The following is a 20,316-nucleotide window of genomic DNA, read 5'->3' on the forward strand; positions in this document are numbered from 1 at the left end:
TTCCTAATAGTTAGGAATTATTTCAGTCCTGAAATATGACATTTTATTTTTCAACCAATATTCCTTTTTTAGCATTAACTATTTGATATTGTTATATAACAATCCAATCCCTCTTTGAATCTTGTTAAGTTCTTGGTCTCAATGACATCCCATGGAAATGAGTTCTGAAAAGTAATTGCCCACTGTGTAATAAATTGTTTCCTTTTATCACTTTTGAATTTGCTGCATTTCAAGATCATTGAATTGCTCCTTGTTCTGGTGTTATGAGACAGGAAGAACAGAAACTCCCAGTTTACATTCTCGAAATCACAGATTATTTTATATATTTTTCTCATGACCTCTCTTATGTCCTTTCCAAGAAAACAAACCTAGTCTTTTCAAGTCTCTCCTAGTCTGTGTTTTTCCATGTCCCAGTCATTCTCAGTAGAGCTGGTTGGGAATTTTCCATCAAAATGATTTTTTCACAGAAAATGTAGTTTCTGCAAAAGCAGAACATTTTGATTTTGCCAATATGTTTTGGTTTACCATTCGGAAAAACCTTTGGGTCTGTTTAATCTGATTTTAAATGTTTTGGTTTGTTGACTTGAACTAAAATATTCTGTTTTGAGTCAGCGTGACATTAAACTGCATCTGAGGTGCTGTGGTACCTCATAGGAATTGTAGTTCGGGTGCTTTATGCCCCCGTTCTCTCTCATGGACTGGGCTCCTTAGCTGGACTACATCTCCAATGATCCCATGCAGTCTCCCCTCTCACTGAACCACGTGATACATCATGAGAGTCCATATCTACTATTTCAGAATTTTCCCTCAGCAAAAATCTTTGATATTTTGACGTGTCCCAAATTCAGGATGAAAACAAATGTAAAAATATCAGAATTTTCCACAAGACAGAAGTTCAAATGCTCACTCTGCTCTTAATGAGACACTGTTATGATAACTGGGCCTACAAATTTACCCTAATTGTGAGCTCAACTGCAAAAAGTGAGTGAAAGTTCATAAAGTGTAACAATAACCTATAACAATAAATGTTTAGGAGAAAAGATACAAAAAGGAGACAGGGAGACTAAATTAGTCCAAACAAAAAGGCTCCTAATACAACTCATTACAACCATGCCTGGTAAACAAGAGAAGTGTGCTACCAGAGATCAATGAACCAAAACTGAGGTGTTGGAAATTAGGCCTAACTGGTGGACAAAATAATGAGGGACTGCCCATCACTCCCTTTTGGGGCCCTTAAAAAAAAAGAGAGAATTTGGAGGAGGGAATCCAGCTAACATGACTATGGCTGACTGAAAAGGGGGATGCAAACGCTGGCTGACTAAAAGACAAGCAAACAGGAAGAAGCGAGCTTCACCATCATGGCTGCCATGCCCACTGTCGCCGGGGCTCCTGGACCATCTTTGTCCTAATCCTGAGAAATGTCTTAACTAGACCAGGCCAGAAAGAGGGACTCAGATGACATCGCCACTTCCAGCAGCTCTGGCTAAATTCCAAATATCACTCAGGATGCAACTCTTTATCAACCTCCCCTCGTGTGTTCTTTTCCTTCCCCACCTTATTTCTTCCCTTTCCTATCCCTCTCCTTTTGCCTTCTATTTACGAGTCCGGTTTAGCCAGACAAAACTGTATATTTTGCAACATTGCTGTAAGCTGGAGACCAGCAAGAGGCAGCTAACAGCTATGCCCTAAATAGCCCCACACTGGTACAAATTTGCCAGGTTTTGGAGTGGGTGATAAGACAATGTGCTGTGTCTGTGTTTTTCCAGCAGCAAGGCTGCAAGTGAGAGCCAACACGAAAGACAGATGCTGCAGTCTCTATCTTCACTGTTCTTTTCTTCCCCCTTTTGTGTGTGTGTTTCTTTTATTTTGTCTTCTAGGAAATGGGATTGGAGTTTAACTGCAACAGCAATAACCACAGCTCCAGGCCATCTCAATTTACTCTCTCTTTTCCCCCAAAGGACAGTTATTACCAAGTTTAATACTATCTAAGAGACTGTCAAACAAGGGGGGGGGGCTCATTCTAAAACCCTTCTCCAGTTAAAGGGAAAGAGATTAAGAAATGTTAAAATTAAAGGCTTATTTAATATTCTATATTTAAAATGCTTTAAACTGTTTTTCTTTTCTTTTTTTCCTGTATCTTTAATGAAAGGTGGAGAAGAATTTATAATATGTTTACCCCTGTACTAAGCAGGCTGAGGTTTCTGTATATGACTTTTGGTCCTCTCAAATCTGGTATTCATCTTTACAATGGCTAGTGGCACCATCGCCTGCTATATATACCCCTTTATGTCTCTATAGAGGAGAACGATGGGGAGCATGTCCGCAAAGAGTTTGCAGAGAGCAAAGTTTGAAGATGGGTCATTCAAGTGAAACTGAGTTTCTCTGTCAGGATAGTAAGATGGTCAAAGATATTAATGTTCACAAGAGCAGGTTCAGCCACTTTCATGTCTTTAATTCAAAATGCAAATTTTTCCATTGGTACAAAATTATGTATTAGCTATTATGAACCGCGGCCACTGGGAGCTGGGAGGGGCCATGCAAATGTAAACAAACTGTCTGGCCACCTGCCAGCAGATTACCCTGATGGGCCACGTGCAGCCCATGAGCCACAGATTGCCCACCACTGCTTTAGATTCACAAAACTTCTGGGATCAAAGACATCCCTGGTGAATTCCACTGGAGTCTCACAGCCAAGGATAAATTAGTACCATTAATGACTACCTCACCCTTCACAGGTACTGTGTTCTCCTCAATCCCTGCAGAAGACCCCTCTCACTCCCTAGGATAGGATAGCCTTGCCACCTGCCCACCTCCCTCTGGAGTGGGACTGGCCTGCTAACCCCACCCTGAGCGGCCAAGGCCTCAGCATGGAGGCAAAAGCAGAGAGGCTGACAGGACTTAGCCCCCCTCAGAATTTTTCTGAGATGATGCCCTTGATTTCCAGCAGTTTCCCATTCCTACCCCTCAATCAGGTTTAGTGCCCCACATTTTTGGTCCATCAGGATCATGTGTTCCATGAAATCTTTCCTAGCCATGTTTAGTGCTTGCTTCATTTTATCACCTTTAGTAATACTGGCATTATATTTAGTGATGAGCCATCCTCAAAATGTTCAGGGTTCAAGCTGTCTTTGGAGTGACTGATGATTGTATGGGTTCACACGCCATGAATTTTGCTTTGAATTTCAGGCATGACCAAAAGCATACCTCAGTTAATTGCCTGCTTTCAGGTCAAGACAGAAGAGGAAAGTGAGCTGCTAAGTTCAAATCCAACTTTCCCAATATTCAGGGTGTGCAGAGCAGAGATTGTGATTCAGGTTTAGCTCTAGTTGAACATGTGAAAATTCCATGCCCTTTCCTCGGGCATTCACCTGGAAGCATATATTTGCCAGGCTTGGTCAAACCTACCTGACATGTGCTCCAGGCTCTCTGAAAGGTTTGAGAATCTCAGCAAGTGAGTTTGGGATTTTGTTAGGAAAGTTTCACATAATTCTAGTTTTAAATCAGGCATGTCAGAAAACAACAACTTGGTATAGGCCCCATTTATTGAGTCAGTACAGCATTAACACAGCTGCCTCCTAGTGCGACTGGATAGTTTGACTCAAACCCTGACAATCTGAAAACAATATCAGAATTTGTTTAAGAAAATAAGTCTGTTTACAATCAAATGGCATAACACTCTGTGAAAGACTCTGCTTCGCAGGCAAGCCTCCAGGGTCCCAAATGGTATAAGCGCTCTCACTGTGAAAAATTAATGTACATTTTATCCAGTGTCTGAACACTGAACAACTATACACTTTACTGAAATGCTATTTCTCTTTATATTTGTATGTAATAGCTTAAAGGGGAAGAGAAAAAAAAGAAGACATACAGTGCTGTCACTTTGGGAAGCTTTTGTTGTAATCAACCTTACAACTTGTTTTGTTAGCATTTTCCATACAGTGCTACTGCAGCTTAGTGATTACAACCACCTCATGCCTTGGGCCTGATCCTGCCACACTGAAGTCAATAGAAGTTTTGTCATTGACGTCAGTGAGCACAGGATCAAGCTCTTTGCAAGGCATCACTTTTTATCTGGAAGATTTTAAAGACTTGATGGCTCTATGGAAAATGTAAACATAAAAATTAGAGTAACTTCTGAACAGAGATGATATGGCTCCTGTAGTTTTCCCTCCCCCAAGGTTTGTTCCTAATGAATACACATATTTCTAAAGCGTGTTGTATTTTCCTGCCATGCACACTGTATAGTAGGTGGTTTGAATTACTGAAGCAATAATGATGAGCTAACACTAAAGGCATGTCTACACAGCAGAAGACGTGCCTGGGCTAGCCTGCCCAAGCGAGCTTGAAGCCATCTAGTGCATGTAACAATACCAGTGAAGCCAACATAGCACACACTTCAGAGAGGGCTAGTGAGCCAAGTCCATATCTAGGGGCTGGGCTGGGCTTCTGCTACCCACACTGATGCCCACACAGTGCTTTCTTCACTGCTATTGCTTCCCACGCTAGTTGGATTCAAGCTAGCTTAGGTAGGTTAGCCTGTGCCCGGCTTGTGCTGTGTAGACATACCCTTCCATAACACCTGTCCCTATAGAAAACCTGCAAGCCCATTCACCTACATTGGTCTTGTAGGTAAGGCACTGGACTGGGACTCAGGAGATCTGAGTTCAGTTCAGGTTATTTAAATCCAGCTTTTAAGTTTGTTTTGGGGGGGGTTCCCCATTCCAGTTGAAGAAAAGTGAACCAGCTTGTACAAAAGAAGCCTGGGCCTGAACATTTTCCTAAAATTCAAACTATACACAAGCCTCTGAGGCAGGGATGCATATAGCCTCCAGATTCAGTGGATGCAGAGGGGAGGCCCAGGAGGAAGAGGAGGGAGATTGGCAGCTGAGACTGAATCACACTACCCAGCACTGCCTGCTCCTGTCCCCCAGGGGTGGACCCGAGTCCCTGCTCCAATTGTTGTGACCTGGTACACAGGGTTGCAGGGCCGCTTAGGTTTGGCTCAGGCCAAACCTGAGTGGCACTGCAACCCCATGCACCAAGTCACAATGCCACCCACTGCCATGCACTGTGACCTCATGTTCAGTGGGTGCAACTGTACCCATAAACCCAAGCTAACGCGACCCTTGCTCTGAGGTCAGAAACAAGTTACTTTAAAAGGAATTCTTCTGAACATTCTAATATCAGTCTCAATGAGAGAGAGAGAGAGTGCAGCATGACAAACCATACAGCAAGCAGTTTGCATTGATTCACACACTGCCGTTTAAAGATGCGGTACCCAGAAAACAAAGTCAGAACACATCTGCATTTATAAGTATGTTACACTCATAATATTCCCACCAGAGAGCCCACTTCCTGACCACAGTGAATACCTCAGATAAGCATCCAAATTGAATCTCTTTATAAAGGCAGGCTTACACTAGTTCTACTCGCTATTAGACAGAGGTACCCCTGGTGTTTATATAGGCATAGTAAGGGCTATATTCACAGTATGGTACATGGATATATACCTGTGCGACTCCCATTAGCAACAAAAGACACCATATATGCTATTGAAAACTTTTCACTAAATCTTAGTGCTCTCATTCCAGTTGGTGCCTTAATAGTAGATACAGTCCTTTGTTTGCAGTCTGGCTTTCACAGCTGAATTTCTTCCCCTTGCCTGAGGAGCTCAAGAATTTTTCTTTCCTTATTGCTGAAGGAGAAATATTTACTCTACAGTTAAGTGGACTCAACTGCTGCCTTAACAGTTGTTTAACTTATTTTAAAATGAGTCTGGAATAGATTGCCAGTACTACGAACCCTGGAGCTTTATTTCAGTAGAGGCTAGAAATCAATGGTAATGATACACTTCTTTTAGGGGGTGCATTTATATGCTGTTAAATAAACCTAGACATTAAAAAGCCATGCTATCTATGTAGCTCTGATGGCCACACATCATACACTCACACAGGAGGACACGAGGTACAAAGTGACCTGAAGATTCCAGTTTCCTGGACAAAAGAGATGGATATTCTCAAACAGGGGATATAGAAATAAGATCCTGCTACTCCAGTTACAGTTTGGCTGGAGAGGGTAGGTGGGAATGATACATCTGGTTATTCAAAGATATTTTCATGAGCAAACATGGTGGTTGAGAGATTCAGGCACCCAACTCCTTAAACCTCTGAAAATCTCCACTAATTAGTTTGTGCTGCTGTTATTCACTGACTCGTATTATTTATTGTTTGAGTATTTGGATGGTCACCAGTTTATGCATATCCAAAATGTTTCATAAGCTGCTGCACAAAATACCTGTTTGTCTGAAAACTCACATGGAAAGAACATTATTTGTTACAGGACGTTCTCTCGATTAAGCCCCTTTAGTCAGGAAGCAAAAACAATGCCACATGCCTAATGTGATTGGCCATAGCAAATAGCCAAAGTCAACAGAGTTAGTGAGCAACCCATAGGCTGAAATTTGTTGGCATAAACTAATCAGCAAATGCTTGTGAATAACAAAGACATTCTCAGAAACCAGAAGTGGTTTGTGAGTGATTCATAAGCAGAGACCAGGGCATAAATTCACTGGATATTTAATTAATAGTACACATTTTGTTCCACTCTGGAGGGAAGAAGAGGGGGAAATGATGAACCAGAGAAGTGCAGTGGATGAAGAGAAGATCTTCTTGGACTGGTTGTTTTTGCTGTAAGCCCCTCATCCCTTGGTCATTGATGGTAAAGGATGGTATAAAAACAGAGCACTCACTCCAATACTGAAGCCACCTATCTCTGTAGGCATTTGCCCCAATCACTGTGGTATTTAGGTACCAACTAGCAAGCATGCAATCTTTGAGAAAGCAACTTCGGGGCTGGACAGGTTTCTGATACTCTAGTGATGTTTTCTGCTCCCTTGTGTTAGTTACAACTGAGAGATATAGATGGTGTTTATGCAGCTGTTCTTTGGATAACTTTCCAGATTAATTTAAATTATACTTATCTATCCTCAGAATGATACAGTGTTCCAGCTGTAATAGCTCCTTCCTATAGCAAGCAGATGATATTGACTGGGTGAACCAAAGCATTAGCCGCTCTGCATATCACATTGCTATTTTTAAAAAAAGAAGTGAAGAAAACCTGAGACTAGTACTACATAAGCATCTTCGGGTGTTATTTAATCACAGGAAGAAATATTTTGAGAAGCAGGCAAAGGATCCATGAAAGAACGTGCTGGCCCAAATCTTCAACGTTTTTAGGTGCCTCACTGCTGGGGGTTAGGAGCCTCCATATCTTTGAGGATTTGGGCCCACTGTGGTGGGTGTAGCTATGCAGCTGAAAGGAGAGGTCCGTCTATTTTCTGCATACCACACACCTTTAAATGCCGTGGTGTCCCCACGCCCTACTGCCATCATTCTGTGCTTCCAGTCAGACTCAGAATGCTACAAAGGAGAGAAACAGCTCGCTTGCTCTGAGAGATTTTACAAATATGTTTTGCTTCTTGTGCATGGGAAAAATAAACATTGTTGCTCTGGCAAATAGGAAATAAATGTTTGACCCAGAACATCAGTCTAAATTAGATGTCTCAGACACAGCAGATCATGTCAGCTCCTTTCCTTCACCTTTTAATTCATATTAAGAGCCCAGTCCTGCTAACCGTCTTACACTAAGTACCTCATTCCACCAGAAGTCCCATTTCACAGAGTAAGGGACTATGCAACGTATGGGAAGGTGCAGAATTGACTCTTTATATTCAAATATAGGCAGAGAAAAGTGCCTATTCAGTTGTGAAATTATTTCTTCACTAGACTTATGTGATCCATTAAATAAAACTTTACAGCAAAGTACATCTATTCATCATTTAGGGCCAGATGCTGATAACCCTTATTCACAATTAACTGTAGCTTACTCTATGAGTATTCTCACTGAAATTAATGGAGCTACTCTTGGAGTAAGATGCTACTCGTTGTGACTAAAAGTATTGGAATTGGGGGACCAGATCTTCAGTTGATGTAAACTTAAATTTACATCATCTGAGAATCCAGCCCCATAAGCTTTCCAAATGCACTCCTTCCATGAATCTCATCCCATGTGCAGACCTCCTTTAACAAACCCCTCTGTGTGTGAAAACTACCACTGCTTGGTCTTTAATGCCAAGGCTGCTGGTGGTTGGAACCCAAAAGCTTACATGTGTCTGCATATTCATACACATGATGCTGCAGGTGCAAAAGGAAGAGGACCCATGGATTACCAAGCTCTTGTATTACCTGCTATAAACCAATCATAGCAGAAATGAAAATATTAAAATTGGAGAATGACTTTGTTTTTCTTTCCCACATAATATATCTAAATGAGAAACAAATGTGCTGCAGTAAAATCAGAGCACCAGACATCATCGTCATCTGCCTCTGCTTTGAGGCATTTAAGAGATTCCATGATTTAGCCTCCATAAGGTTGGCATTTCTGATAAACAGACACAGCAGGTTTAAATATTACATTATCTCCCAGCCAGACTATACTGTTGGCAATTGAAATTGACCAGCCAAAAAATTATAATAGACTTCATTAAGTTCCCCCGCTCTTCAGATTTACATGATCCATTATTCCGTTTGCCACTAATGACCAAGGATTCTTTTATCTTTGTCTCAGTGGATTTTTCTGCTGTTTTGCATTTTAATTCACCTTATCTTCATGAAAGACACATAGTCAAACTGTAAACAATAAATAAACCAAACAAAATAAATGTGTGAGTCTTTTGTTTCTAGTCACGAGCAAAGGGCATTTCATTTTGAGAAGACTGTTGTATTCTATTCATTCAGGAGAGCTACTGAGAAACAATCAACAACTAGAGTTATACCATATGCCTATAGCTTAGCCTCAGGAACAGTAGGAAAATGCCACCTTTCCATAAATGTTTGTTACGGTGACAGTTCTGAAAATGAAACAGACTGAACAATCCTTATCAGAAAAAGACTGCAATATCCTGGTGTAGTATCCCAGTTACAGTCTATTTCGTATGCTTCATTCTCTTTTCTTTAAGGGATGACAGGTTGTACAGGATAAGCAATAAGCAAACTTAATTATGAGGCCAAAGGCCAAGTAGTTTGTCCTGGTTGGAGAAGTGCATGCATAGATACTACAGTGACTGGGACTGGAGATCTACGAAAGGTAGATTACATAGACAAGGCTTCCATCCTGCAGCATAAGAGTCAGTCATGAACCACTGAAGTCACTGGGAGTTTTGTCATTGGTTTCAGCAGGAGCAGGCCCCAAGGCTGTGTGTTTGTGATGGAACTATGTATCCTGTGATGCTAATGAGAATGTGTGTGTGTGGAGGCAGCTGGAGGTGATAACAGCAGCTGAATAAATGTCACAGAGCACAGAGAGCTGCCAACCCCAAACCTGGGCTACACAGCCTGTTGAAAGGCAGAGAGAGAGCGTGCTCATGCGAGAACAGGCACGGTCAGAATTAGGGACGGTGGCTTGTCAGAAGGCCAAAGTTTTGATATGGGTGGGGGGCAGAGAAGGGCCATTTACAGAGGTGGTTTAAGAGGAGCATGTCCAGCACAGCTGCTGCTACTGAGGCCTTTGCAGAGGCTGAGAGGCAGCGCAGGAAAGCAAGTGTCAGCAGAGTAGGGTTGCCAATTCTGACTGAAGCAATTATGGGAGATTTTTTTTTCCCCCAACATAACAATGTCATTTTCTTAAAATATCCAATTAAAATCTCCTGGATTGTTTCAAGAGTCACCGGGGGATCGATGCCGATTCCAGGAGACTCTAGGCCAATCCTGGAGGCAGCAGCTACAGCAGCGGCTGTTTCCTGTGCGCCTTGCTTCTATGGGACTGAACCAGGAGGCATCTGGCTAGCAGTTGTCAAGGGTTTGAATCCACTTATTCTAACATTAAAGGTTTTCAAGCAGTTTTTTAGCAAATTAAAAGGGAGATTTTGATTAAATCCTTTGACCTGCAACTTTGGGCATTATTTTACTCTAAACGTCTGCCTTTTTCCTCCTCCCTCCACAATATCCAGACTGCAACCTTTCCTATAATTTACCCTGACAAATCACTAGCCCAGTTAATGATCACTACTGCTCGTTTAGAAGGACCCCAAAGCACACTAAAGACTACATGCACCTTAGCAATCACTTTGCCACTTGCCAACACAGACCTTGAGCCACAGCCTCTGGAATTGTTTTGGGTAGGGAAGGCAAACAGCACCCCACCCAAAACAGACTGTTTAAGAGGAAATGACAAGTACTCCTTCCACCTTAAACAAAAGCTGGGAACTTTAGGAACTCCTGGTCTAACACACTAGCAAAGTGGATGTTGGAGCCTCCTCTGTCTACCTGAGGATGACAGCCTGCTATGGCTAGCAGTTAATAGAGTTATTCCTTTAACTCAAGTGGTAAAGGTACTGTAGGACTGATGCTCCCAGGTTCATACCCTACTGCTGACCCATTACCGGGGTAATTACAGATGCAGAATATGCAAGTTATAGTCCATACTCTTTTCTGGACCTGCTTTTCTAAAATATGAGTACAATAAACATGAGCTGGCCTTGACACTCTCTAGGGCTGAGTTCAGCTGTCATCTCCAGCATTGTGTGGCTCAAAGGTTGTGCACATGAGATGGAGACTTCTGAATGGCCCAACAATAAACTTGAAACAGGAAAAGGCAGCAGGCAAATGGAAGGAAAAAAGGAAAGAGGTTAGATTCATGGAAATTCTCATCTCTTACAGAACTGTAAATGTTCAAAGTAACTTCAGTGGCATTCATGCCAGATTTACTTTGGTATAAATAAGGTCAGAATCCAGTTAATGATTAATTAACTAACCTGTATTCAATCGTTATTAACAGAACCATTAGGTAAGGAGAGTAGGAATTGGGGTCACATTGGTGGGATGCAGTCTTTAAAGTTCTTAATTACAACGGAGATGGGGAAATGTCTTTTAATTGGTTAAAAAGTATAAGTTGGCTTCAAAACATAGAAGGAAGAGATTCTGAGCAAGAATAGAGAAAGTGTTGGCTTTTAGATTTGATTATAGGAGACAAGCTCTGCTTTCCTCACAATAAATACAGTCCCTCAGTGGGATAAATTACCTTGCCTTTTGACCTCATAGTATTTCCTCTCTGAGCTAGAGTGTTGCCTTGTAAAACCAGAATAACCATCTTCAGTTTTTATTTCTGCCGAGGGTGGAAAGTTACTGCATGATAGTTTCTTAATACAGAATATATTTTAAGTATCGGGGGTAGCCATGTTAGTCTGTATCCACAAAAACAACAAGGAGTCCAGTGGTACTGGACTCCTTGTTGTTTTAATATCTTTTAAGTTTTCATATGATTTATATGCAGCGTTCTCTATTAAACACCAGCATTTTTCAAACATTATCATATAGTGCAATCTTAGATACCATCATTAGTTCTTAATCTAAATACAGGGAAATACTATGGGATCTCAGACACCACAAGGAAGGAACTGCTGGTGAATGTTGGTTGGCTTTAAGGACAGCTACCCTATAATAAAAGCTGACAAGAATTTAAAATGGGGAATCTAGAGAGACTTGATATCATATCAGAAAAAAGTTAAGAGCCTCTACTTGTAAGGTCAGACTCTGGGTTGAAGTTAGGGCCTACAATAATGGTTTTAATTGACAGGTATTTTTGTAGGAGCATTTGCTGTCGGGATCAAGGATTTTCCCCATGTAAATTAGCGTAATATTGTTTACACTTAAGACAGCAAGATGGGCCTCATTCTCCATTGCCTTGACCCTCGTGTAGTCTATACCAACGTTATCAAGATATTGATTAGTTAATGTTGGGCTTGTATGGCTCAAAAAAGCTTATATGTAATATTACCTTGTCCCAGAACACACGTACCTGCAGCATCTCCTACCATATGCTGGCATACAGAGAGTGGGGAGGGAGGGTTTTCATTTGAATTGATCCCCCGCACCATCATTTAAATTTTCCAACATTTTGTGTTGGTTTCTGATACCGCTGCAGTTTGAAAAAAGTTAAGAAGAAAAGCATATTACATGCTAATGGAAAATCTGTTAAATAATATGAAGTGGGAGGGAGTCCGTAATCCACAACAGATATAAAAGGACTAGAAGAGTACAAGTTAGAGATCTACAGAATAATCCCTGGTGAAGTGAAGGTAAATCGGACGTGCCTGTTCACCCTCTCTCATAATATGAGGGGGCAATCAGTGAAACTGAAAGGCAACACATTTAAAACCAATGCAAGGAAATTTTTTTAAAAAAAAAACAGAGCGATTAACCTCTGGAACTCACCAGCACAGTGTGTGTGTGTGTGTGTACACGGCACCTAGCACAATGGGGTCCTGGTCCATGTTGGGGATTTAGTTGGGGATTGGTCCTGCTTTGAGCAGGGGGTTGGACTAGATGACCTCCTGAGGTCCCTTCCAACCGTGAGATTCTATGACTGGGGCTCCTACATGCCACTCTAACACAAATATTAATATCTATGAGGCAGGTAAAATAAAAAAGGATTATGCACTTTATATGGATAATTAGAGCATCCATATTTACATTAGTCAGGAGGACAGTGTTTTATAAGGGATACTAACCCTCATGCTTCAGGGCATAAGCCACACACTGAAGGCAATTTATCCTGTACTCCTGTATGGACAGGTTATTCCTCAGCTATCAGTTATAAGAATTCTACCATTTTCCTCTGAAGCATCTGGTGCTGGGCACTGTCAGAGACAGAATTCTGGGCTAAATGAATGACTGGTCCAATTTAGTCTGGCAATTCCTACATTCCTGAGAAATTAGGCTTTAGTCACAACATGGTTCTTCTCTCTCTTTACCCTTCCAAAGGCATGCCCATGTAGTGGTGTAATACCATTATAATTAGCTGGAAATGAGTTTCTTATGAGAAATCTCAACCATGTCCTGACTGGGTCATGACAAGCTACTGAGCTGTAAATGATTTCTAAAGCATAGTACATGTCATGCAAAAGCAAGCGTGTAGCATTTCCAAAATGATTGCTAAATGAGCCGATGTACATCAATTTGAGTAATTTTTCAACTTTGGATTGCACTGCACAGACAACAATCTCATTGTACGGCTGTTACTTGAGAAGTCTCTCAGTGCCTGTCAGAATTATATCTTGGAGCAACACATTGGCACAGCAAAAACAAACATTTTCAGGTAAAATTTATTTCTCACCAGTTTGCAGCTTTACAGACACTAGCAAAGTCATTTCCTTGCCTCCTACTCATGTTTACATATTTCTTTGTCCTTCTAATGCTGTGCAAAATGAATTGCTATGTGCTTTCCTTCAATAAATAGAAACCATCACTTGATTCTTTTGCTGGTCAAATAATGCTACAGGAGGTCACGCATTTGATTTTCTTCCTACAACCCAGGCTCTGTGCAGGCAGGCAATTCCCATTACAGCAATGGCCAAATCAAAGGGAGAATAAATTCCTTCGTCAAATCTTGTCTGCTATTCATTCCTGAGAAGGACGTTTTATTGTGCGCAAAATTATACAGAATGTACAAGTAAATGTTGTGGAGTGGAGCAGGGTGGTTACGCAGAGATACACTAAAGGTAGGGGCTGATTCAGGTGGAATGGATTTAAGGGGGTGCAGAGTCCATGAGTGGATGTTTCACACAGGGTGAACTGCACCCTATTTGTGAACATTCATGTGATGAGGCTTGGGGAAGGGTGTCTGTCACTCCAGCAGATGCTGACGTGTATGACATGATTGAGATAGAAGGCCAGCCTCCCAGGGTGGCACTGTGGCAGCCATCCCCTGTTAGGATGGCTACTATTAGTCAATCCCCGTGCTTCTGAGAAGTGCTGGGATTGGCTGAGAGTTGGCAAGGCACCATCTATGGAAAGCAGCGCTAGACAAGTTATCTGCTGCCCGTTTTCCTCCTGTTTAAGTTTCAGTCATCCAGGCAGGGAACAGAAACAGTAGCCATGCAGCTTAGGAAATCAGTAACACAGCACAAATAGTGACTTGTTAAACTGTGCTATTAGCAAGCAACCTACAGAGTGAGACTTGCTTGCCCAGTAGTTCATCTCAGAATAGTTCCATGTTCACGAACAATCTGCAAGCAGAAACAATGGGCTTTCCTGGCAATTTATAGTATTCACAGCTAATGACCCGATCAGCCCTAATCCCACTTGGCCTTCCGCTGACTTCACATCATAGCGCTATCTGACTGCCACTCGCACAGCACTTATGGCTTATTGAGAACATAGCACCATGTGTACTCACTTCCCTGTTTTTGTTTGACTGAGGCTGCCTTGAGGGAGCCCGTTAAGACTTTACCTTGGGTTTTACCCTGGGTGTCTACCACACTTCCTCTGACAGCCTCGTTCTGGTTGATATCTGTGCTCAGACACCATCCACTCTTTGGGGATTGTGGGTAAAACATTCAAAGGAATGTAAGTGAGTTAGGTTCCTAAATCAAGTAGGTGCTTTTGAAAGTTTTACCCTCACTTTCATGTCTTAATTTGGCAACAGATTCAGCTTTTATTTGGGGGGGGGGGCTTCAGAATGTGATACTTATCAATATGATTTGTATTACCATAGATCAGAGGTGGGCAAACTAAGGTCCGCGGGCCCCATCCAGCCCATGAGCCGTTTGAATCCAGCCCTTGAGCTCCCACGGGGGAATGGGAGCTACGGCCACTCAACGCAGTCCCCGGAAGCAGCGGCATGGCCCGCTCCGGCTCCTGGGGCAGCCGGGGGTTCCGCTCTGCACTCTGCCCCCATGCTAAGCACCTCCCCCACAGCTCCCATTGGCTGTGAACTGCAGCCAATGGGAGCTGCAGAGGCGGTGCCCGTGGACGGGGCAGCGGACAGATCTGCCTGGCTGCAGCACCACATAGGAGCCGGAGGGGGGACATGCGCTGTTTCCAGGAGCTGCTTGAGGTAAGCACCACCCAGAGCCTGCACCCCATATCCTCTCCCCATGCCCCAATCCTGATTCCCCTCTCACCCTCCAAACTCCTCGATCCCAGCCCAGAGCACCCTCCTGCACCCCAAACCTCTCATCCCCAGCCCCACCCCAGAGTCCACAGCTGGAGCCCTCATACCCCCACATCCCACTCCCCAACCCCAGTCTGGATCCCCCTCCCGCACTCTGAACTCCTCATTTCTGGCCCCACCCCAGAGTCCACACCCCCAACCAGAGCCCTCCTGCACCCCAACCCCAATTTTGTGAGCAGTCGTGGGCTACCATACAATTTCTAGTCCCAGGTGTGGCCCTCGGGCCAAAAAGTTTGCCCACCCCTGCCATAGATCCTGGGAGCCCCAGTCAGGGAGCAAGGCCCCCTTGTGCTAGGCACTGCACAAACCACCACCAATCTACCATCCCTCACCAACGAAGCTAGCCCCTGCCCCCAAAGAGCTCACAGTCTACACTTGCTCTTTCATCTCAGGCCCTCTCTCCCCAACTGTAGCAAATACCCTAAAAGAAAAATAGAAAATCTCTTTTTTTTTTTTCATTTTTTCCTCTTTCTCCTGAAAATTAACTTAATTCAAAAAACAACCCACACAGTGATCAAAACACCAAAGAGAATCTTGGAAAAAAAAGACCACCACAGTAAGTATTAGAAAGTGATAAGTTACAAAGTGGGTAGACTACAGCCATTAACCATTCCAACAAATTCAGACTCAAATCTGATTACCTAAGCTCGTATGTCAAACCTAAAAGGGTTTTATTTGAGTATCTGACTCTTTGTATAATGTCAATGTCACTCCACTGTATGCGAAAAAGCAACTTTACATGCTGTAACATGAGCAAGGTTGACACCATGTCATTTATTTTCCTCCAGCATATGTCTAACATCAATTTGGATAGTGAAAATTAAATTTGAAAAGCTTCCTTTTAAAAGGACATTTGTCAATGCTGACTGGCCTAAAGCTTAACCTCCTCTTAAACATAAATACTTTATATTCGTATCACTCTGAAATCATAGATATATAAATAGGCCAATATATTAATAAGTGGTATCCAATATAGAGAGCATAATTCTGAGCCTACAATTAAATGCATCCATTTAGAAGCCTGGCCACCTATTTCATCCATGAATCAGGTGTTTTGGTATTTAAGCAATTGTGCCTACAATTTGGGTGCCTAGATTATGGCTAGAAAGGTAGATAAAGGGATGATCTTGAGGAGAAAGCACTAGCCAGGGACTCAAGAGAGTTGGGTTCAACTCCTAGCTCTGCCAGAGCTTTTCTATTTGACCTTGGCCAAATTACTTTAGGCCCAGATACAGCAAAGCTCTTAAGCATGTGCTTAAATCCCATGGAATGTAAGTATTTTGCTGCATTAGGGCCAAGATCTCTGTACCTCAGTTTACCATCTGTAAAATGGGGATAATAGTACTTTTCTCTCACCCTTCCTCTGCCTTGCCTACATTGTCTGTAAGCTATGAGGCAGGGATTTTACTATGTCTGTACAGAGCCTAATACAATGGGGCCTTGATCTCCATTGGGGCCTCGAAGCACAGTTATGATATAAATAATAATAAAACCTTGGTTTAAAAAAGAAGTCAGAGCCACAGTCTGCATACAGTACAAAGTCAAAGGGTGATCCTCATCCCAGATCTATCAGTTCCTATAAAAAAGGAAGAACAAGGCTAAGGGGGGAGGGAAATATCTCGGATGAAATTATATACTGAGACTTCAGAATAAATATCCTGGATGTTGCAATGTAATTTATATCAAAGGAGATTTACAGTTTGATGTGGTTATGTTAAAAACATTTTGGAACTAAATAACTTATACGATTTGTTAATATGATCTTTTAAATATTTTCCATTATGTTAATTGGTTATTAAAGACCCTCTTTCTGCCACTTCACATGCATTAAAACTGTAGAGTGGCATTTATTGGCCCATTTGCTGCCTGTTAATTTGGGAGAGAGGGAGTATTCTGGGGCATCTTAATTGGAACACTGAAGGGCAATTTAGATGAAGCTGTAGCTGGATTCCTTACAATTGCTTCTTAGAATTTCCAGTTACACTAGGAGACCAGAGGTATCTGCTTATAAGATTTGTCTTCAGCTGTGCATTGAACTTCAAAGGCACTCAAAGGTAGCCAGGGTTGAAAATTCATTCCATTCCATGGACAAGAGCAGAGAATGTACACAAACCCATATAACCACAGCCCCCTCCTTCCTCCTCCCAAGTCATCCCCCTGCTCTAACAAGCTATCGGAGTCTCTCTACCCTACTGTATTTCTCTTGGGGGGATGTGAGCTGTTGGAGCACTAAGTAAGAGGCCCTAGCTGGTGATAAGGAGCTATAAGAAGGTTTTTCATCTGCAAGAATTTCTTTGCTTCAAACCCCGCTAAATAAACTTCAGGATTCAATTTTGGAACCCCATTTGTGAACCACCATTTTCACATAGCTCTAGTCCTTTGCTCAAGCTAGGTAACAGTGGATTAATGTACAAGCCTGGAGACAAATGTCAAAATGCCATTTGAGACTTTTTTAAATACAAATCAATTCAGTGGTGTGGCAAATTGCTGGAACGATTATGATGGGTCCCGCGCTTTCTCTTCTTGGGGGGGGGGGCTGTTTAGGGCACAGTTTCCTGCCCCTGAACTAGGGTATCTACTGTCCCACTAGTAACCCAGAGAAGGGTAGTGAAGAGGGAGGGATCCGGGCCCGCCCTCTGCTCCAGGTCCCAGCCCAGGGGCCCTAGGGATAGTGGTAAACCACTTGAACTTGTGCTTCCTTCCCCTGGGCTACTTCCCTCTCCTGTTCTTCAGCTTGTGGGGCTTCCTGCCTTCTCTCTGCACAAGCCGGGTGTCTCTTTACCTGGGGTCTTGGTCCTCTAGCTAGCCACAGCACTTCTCCAAACTCTCCTCTACTTCAACTCCTCCAAACTGCACTTCTGCTCCAGCTCCTTTCCCCTGGCTGATTGAAGCAGGTGGTTTTCATCAGGTGACTAGTTTCAGGTGCTCTAATCGGCTTCAGGTGCTTTTAATTAATCTATAGAAACCTTTCTTCCCTCTACAGGGAATAAGGCTTCTCCTCATCCTGGGACTTACATATCTCTCCTATTTCACTCTCTTGCTGCCTTCTGGCCACGCTGTATCACAGTGGTCGCAGCCTAGTCCCCGTTCTCCCCATCACAAAATCTATCCCACTGATTAGCAGTGGGGGAGCTCAAGGCTGATCTTTAAGTATAGGAAACTATATTCAGGTCCTTGAAGAATCACGGAAGAAAAAGAGGTTGATAACACCTTGAGCCAGATTCTGATCTCAGTTACACCAGACCGTAAATCCAGATAATGTAGCCAATGAAATTGTGAAATTTGAAAATAGATCCAAAATGTCATTGATAATATGTACACCATGATTGGCAGAGATTTAACATGGACAAATAAAAGAACAACTCTCACAAGAATTCTTCTCATATGTACTGAACTCACTTTAGAGCCTTTAAAACCCTGGGTCTGCTTTCTATATCATCTCATCCTTATAGAAAGCCTAGCAAAAAGCCAGTAAATCAAAAGGTATCTTTTCATGGACTGCAATGTAGTGAAAGATAGCCTAATAGTCCAATCTAATGACTGCAATAGCAGGAATGGGTATGTCATCATTAGCACTGCAAAGGAGGTGCTTTAGCACCCCATTAATGTTCAACAAGACCTAAGCTCCGAAATGCCCACATCACTTTTGAAAATCAGATGTAGCCGTCTAAGTCAATTAGGCCTGCAATGCTGAGCGCAGCAACGTATAAATACCTTTACAAATCTAGAGAAACCATATCCTGAAATAAATTTTTCCTGAACCCCCACTTCTGGCCATCAAACAACCCCCCAACCTCTCCAAGCTCATCAACTATTTCCTTTACTAATCTAGGCCTTTGTTACTACAATTCAGTGATGATGCTTGACATTCATAGCCAGCCCCCTCTACTTTTTAACTTTCTTAGTGACATTTATTGCATCCTTGCAAATCCCATTTCTTCTTGAGAATGGAGGTTTATATATAGAACAGGTCATCAGAAGACTAAAATCTGCTATGCACAGAATCTTCCGAGTATTCCACGCAAAGGTACAGCCTCCTTTATTCAGCAGTTTAGTTGTCAGTGAGTATTACTAGAGACAGTAATACATTGTCTGTGTTTAATTAAATGTCCATTTTCTCCTTTTACCTGCTATCATGTATGCCAGTGTTTCCCAACCTTGGGACGCCGCTTGTTCAGGGAAAGCCCCTGGCGGGCCGGGCCGGTTTTTTAATCTGCCGCGTCCGCAGGTTCGGCCAAATCACGGCTCCCACTGGCCGCGGTTCGCCGCTCCAGGCCCACAGGGGCTGCGGGAAGTGGCACGGGCCGAGGGATGTACCAGCTACCGATTCCTGCAGCTCCCATTGTCCTGGAGCAGCGAACCGCGGCCAGTGGGAGCCAAGATCGGCCAAACCTGCAGATGCAGCAGGTAAACAAACCAACCTGGCCCAGCCCCCCAGGGGCTTTCCCTGAACAAGCAGCATCCCAAGTTTGGGAAACACTGATGTATGCATTCTACAAGTCCATTATCTTTGTATTGCTTTAATTTTGTTATAATTATTAATTGTTATAATTAATAATAATATTGTTATATTCAGGGAATCATTAGTTCCATCAGTATCTTCTGACAAAGGATAAATATGTGCATTAGAAAATTAAATATTTACTTCCTAAAAAGCCATCATTAGTGTATGTGAAAGCGTAACATATTTATTTTGTGTGGAAAATTAAAGCGCTGTATAATAATGAGTTATCAGGAAAGGAAAGAACCAGCTCAACGTCAGCCCAAGTTTTGCAATAAACCCAATTCAGATGAGTTTTCATAAGTAGCCCCCATTCTCCTCCTAGCACCTTTTACTGAGATCCATTGGTTCCTCATTAGATCAAATACTCCCTGCTAAACACTCTCTATAAACTTCATGATTTCCAGGCTCTTTCTGAGTCAGAGAGAGCAAAATATTGTTGTATTCAAGGGCATATCTCACACCTGAAGCCCTAGAAGGAATGGAATTTGGATAGATTAACCTCCCCAAACCCAGTGAAGAACTGGAACTTCTCCTTCCTCCTGATGGATGAGTAGGTGTCCATCTATGTTCAGTGACTAGGGAGTCAAAGAGAGAGAGCTGGAGGTCATGGGAATGGAAGGGTGGATTTGGGACAGGAAGGAGGTTCTAGTTAGTTTGGAAGCAGGAAGAGGAAAGAAAAACCTCAGAATTAAAGTAGACATGAGGGTGAGGACATTTCAGTGCATATCAAAGCTCAGCATCCTGAAGTCTATCCATCATTTATTTTGTCATGACTGAGAGACTGGATGGTTTAAGGGATTGGT

This window comes from Lepidochelys kempii, chromosome 10, assembly GCF_965140285.1.
Source record: "Lepidochelys kempii isolate rLepKem1 chromosome 10, rLepKem1.hap1, whole genome shotgun sequence".
Classification (NCBI taxonomy): Eukaryota; Metazoa; Chordata; order Testudines; family Cheloniidae; genus Lepidochelys; species Lepidochelys kempii.